At 41.2% G+C, this 4,643-nt stretch overlaps 1 pseudogene; it reads right to left on the reverse strand.

Annotated features, from left to right (window-relative positions):
- Positions 1-505: 505 nt before the first annotated feature.
- On the reverse strand, positions 506-3,862 carry LOC115859538 (cytochrome c oxidase subunit NDUFA4 pseudogene; annotated as a pseudogene).
- Between the last annotated feature and the right edge of the window lie 781 nt (positions 3,863-4,643).

Below are 4,643 nucleotides of genomic sequence, written 5' to 3' on the forward strand. Positions count from 1 at the left end.
CCAATAGGAAGGCAGAGGGTGAGGGAGCTTGGGTGAAAGAAGCCTTGTAGGCCAGTCCCTGGGGCATGGAACAGGGCTGAGAGGGAGGACGATGGGTGAATTGTATGGGAGGGAGGGACAGTAAGCAGAGAATAGCCAGCACAGCCCACTGTCACTTTTGATCCCTTTACCCTGTTCTAATTGTTTTAAGGAACTCATCACCACCAGCCATATTGCAGGTTCATGGTTGACCACCTGGCTCTCTCCCTAGAGGGGAAGCTCTTGGAGAAAAGGGACTTTGTTTTCTTTTCTAACATGTCTTTAGTACTTCCAACAGCAACAGATTCTCAGTAACTTTTTTTTTTTTTTAAGTTTCAGATTATTTATTAATCAGTGTAAACCCCAACACAATACACCAACATAATCATGCATTGAGAGGGGAACTATTTCCTGGTCAAGTGCAAAATTGTGCAGATGGCTTCTGGAAGACCTTCATTCTAAGCAGCTTTATAGTGAAATGTTTCATTTAGAAGTCTGGACCTTCTTTCTTCACTTTGCTGTAATCTACATTCACTGGGTAGAACTTGTATTAATCATTGGAGCCCACTTTGTTCCAGGGTTCTGGGTTATTCTTTCTGTCCCAACTGACATCTGGGTTGAACAATGCCAGGCTCCAGACATACAGTGCTCCTCCAGTACCTCCTGCTCCAATAAATACGAAGAGGGGGATCAAGCTAGGATGATTCTTGGCCTGACCAATGATCTGGTGGAGCACGGTTGTGACACAGGCCTCGAGTAAATAATTTTGTTGAATGAAAGAGTATAAGGCAGAATTTAAGTGGCTTAAGAGGAGTGCTGGGTTATGCAGAGGAGAGATTCCATCTAGCATGGAATGTGAGGCACCCGTGCAACACCCAGGGAGAAAGGTCTAGCAGGCAGGTGGAGAAACAGAGGTTAGGGTTGAAGATACAACCTGATTGAGGGTTGTGTCAGATTGAGGGCCTGATCATGGAGGATACCAGTCTGCTGGATATCACTGGAAGAACGTCAAAGGAGGGGACAAAGGCCAAAGAGAAGCCAAAGGAGAGGGGAAGGGAGAACCAAGGAAGCAGACAGAGAAGGTCCAGACAGAGAAACAGGCAAATGAGCATGAGGTGTGGAATTTAAGGAAGGAGCATGTCAGAGAGAAGGAAGTGAGTGATGCCAGTAAAAATTGGCATTTAGTGAACACTCAACCCGTATTTGTGCTGAATGAGGTTGAAATGAAGCCTGAGATATGGGAGTAGGGAAAGGAAAGCCTTACAGCCTTACAGTCTTACATTATACAGTCCACTAGACTGTATAATGAGGAAATTACTTGTGACCTACATGAGTCATTTTAATAAAGAGGTGGATTCAGAAGCCAGATTCCAGTGAGTAGAGAAGTGAATGGATCACTTTAAAAATTAAGTATAATGCTACAACACAGATGAAACTTGAAAACACGCTAAGTAAGAAAAGCCAGTCACAAAAGACCATGTATTGTGTGATTGCACAACTCTGTGAATATACTAAAACCCATTGAATTGTATACTTTAAATGGGTGAATGTATTGTATGTGAATTATATGTCAATAGAACTGTTATTTAAAAATTTGTTATGCTTATACAACTCAATATCAAAAACCAGACAACCCAATCAAAAAATGGGCAGAAGACCTAAATAGACATTTCTCCAAAGAAGACATACAGTTGGTCAGTAGGCATATGAAAAGATGCTCAACATCACTATTAGAGAAATGCAAATCAAAACTACAATGAGGTATCACTTCACACGGGTCAGAATGGCCATCATCAAAATGCCTACAAATAATAAATGCTGGAGAGGGTGTGGAGAAAAGGGAACCCTCCTACACTCTTGGTGGGAATGTAAATTGGTGCAGCCAGTATGGAAAACAGTATGGAGGTTCCTTAAAAAACTTAAAATAGAGTTACCATATGATCCAGCATTTTCACTTCTGGGCATATACCTGGAGAAAACTCTAATTCGAAAAGATCCATGCATCCCAATGTTCATAGCAGCACTATTTACAATAGCCAAGACGTGGAAGCAACCCAAGTGTCCATCAATAGATGAACGGATAAAGAAGATGTGATATAGCTATACACATCTATCTATCTACCTATCTATCTAAATCAGCCATAAAAAAGAATGAAATGGACTTCCCTGGTGGTCCAGTGGTTAAGAATCTGCTTGCCAATGCAGAGGACACGGGTTCAATCCCTGGTACGGGAAGACCCCACATGCCGTGGGGCAACTAAGCCAATGTGCCACAACTACTGAGTCTGTGTGCCACAACTACTGAGCCCGTGCTCTAGAGCCCATGAGCCGCAACTACTGAGCTCGCGTGCTGCAGCTACTGAAGCCCGCGTGCCTAGAGCCTGTGCTCTGCAACAAGAGAAGCCACCGCAATGAGAAGCCCGCGCGCCGCAATGAAGGGTAGCCTCTGCTCGCCACAACTAGAGAAAGCCCGCACACAGCAACGAAGACCCAGTGAAGCCAAAAAAAAAAAAAAAAGAAACAATGCCAAATGCAGCAACATGAATGGACCTAGAGATTATGATACTAAGTGAAGTCAGACAGAAAAACACAAATATCATCTGATATCACTTACATGTAGAATTTAAAATATGATATAAATGATGAATCTATTTACAAAACAGAAACATACTCTCAGAGATTGACTTATGGTTACCAAAGGGGGAAAGGGGCAGGGAGTGATAAATTAGGAGTTTGGGATTAGCAGATAAAGAAAATTAGGAGTTTGGGATTAGCAGATAAAAACTACTATATATAAAATAAACAACAAGGTCCTACTGTATAGTATACGGAACTATATTCAGTATCTTGTAATAAACTATAATGGAAAAGAATATGAAAAAGAATCACTGAATCACTTCGTTGTACACCTGAAACTAACACAACATTGTAAATCAACTATACTTCAATAAAAATAAATAAAAATTTATTATGAAATATTTTTACTTACAAATACATACCCTGTATTTCATCTGCTCTTAGACACCATCAATTGTCAGAAGCATCTTTTTTTTTTTTTTGGCCATGCTGCTTGGCATGCAGGATCTTAGTTCCTTGACCAGGGATCGAACCCACGCCCCCTGCAGTGGAAGCACGGAGTCTTAACCACTGGACACTTCCCTTAACTACAGGGAAGTCCCAGAGGCAGCATTGTTTTATGTACCACAGAGAAAGATAATAGCCTACCACCTAAACTATGGCACAAGGCCATTCTTACCACATTGGTTGTGAGATGCATCCCAATTTCAGAGAGATTACATTTTTAACATGTGAGCTTTAGAATCCATGAAATAAGGTGCATAGCATACCTGTGTTGTTGCAGAGGGGGCAGGTGTGGCTGGATATAGGCAATGTACTAAACAAGTATAAGAGTCTGAGTACTCGAGGACTCACCCTCGGTACAGTTGTAGCCCTTTCTTTTTCCCCCTCCCTCCCGCTGCAGTGACCAACATCTTGGTTTTTTTGTTTTGTTTTTTTAAATGTGGTACAATATATATAACATAAAACTTGCCATTCTAATAATTTTTAAGTGTACAGTTCAGTGGCATTAAGAACATTCACATTGTTGTGCAACTATTACCAGTATCCACCTCCAGAACTTTTTCATCATCCCAAACTAAAGTTAAATAAACTGAGTTAAACAATACCTCCTCATTCCTCCCTTCCCCAGACCTCGTAACCACTGTTTTTACCTTCTTCCTCTATGAATTTGGCTACTCTAGGTACTTCATGTAAGTAGATAAGGGCAATATTCGTCCTTTGGTGATTGGCTTATTTTACTCACCATAATGTTTTCCAGGTCCATTCATGTTGTAGCCTGTGTCCGAATTTTCTTCCTTTTAAAGGCTGAATAATATTCTACTGTATGTATGTATATACCACATCTTACTTATCCATTCATCTGTTGATGGACATTTGGGTTGTTTCCACCTTTCGGCTATTGTGAATAGTGCTACTACGAACACTGGTGCACAGATAGCTGAGTCCCAGCTTTCTTTTGTGTATATACCCAGAAGTGGGAATTGCTGGGTCAAATGTAATTCTATGTTGAATTTTGAGGAATTGCCAGATTGTTTTCCACAGTGGCTGCATCATTTTACATTTTCACCAGCAATGTACAAGGGTCTCAATTTCTCCACAGCCAGCATTTGTTTTTCCGTGTGTGTGTGTGTGTGTGTGTGTGTGTTTAAATAGCTATCCTAATGGGTATGACTTCATCCTTATCTTGAGCGTGTAATTCTTTTGCTTTTCTTTATAGTTTTACTAAATATATATACCTCTAAATAATACATTGTTTACTCTTGCAAGTATTAAAACCTTATTTCAAGAAATCACGTATTCACTGAGCATTTGTTGGATGCAGGCACTGTGCTGGGTGCTGCAGAAACCACAGTGATGGACTGGGGAGGCCCTGCCACGTGGTGCTGGCAGCCTAATGGGCATGATGCTTTTCCAACAGGGAATCACAGGTAGGATGCGCGTCCCCAAAGGCACTCATTGGAGAGGATTGTTAGGGAGGTCAACCTAGTTCCTTTGGAAGGCTGAATAATATTCTACTGTATGTATATACGTACAGTTCCAGGGGG

Source organism: Globicephala melas, chromosome 1, assembly GCF_963455315.2.
Source record: "Globicephala melas chromosome 1, mGloMel1.2, whole genome shotgun sequence".
NCBI classification, from domain to species: Eukaryota; Metazoa; Chordata; class Mammalia; order Artiodactyla; family Delphinidae; genus Globicephala; species Globicephala melas.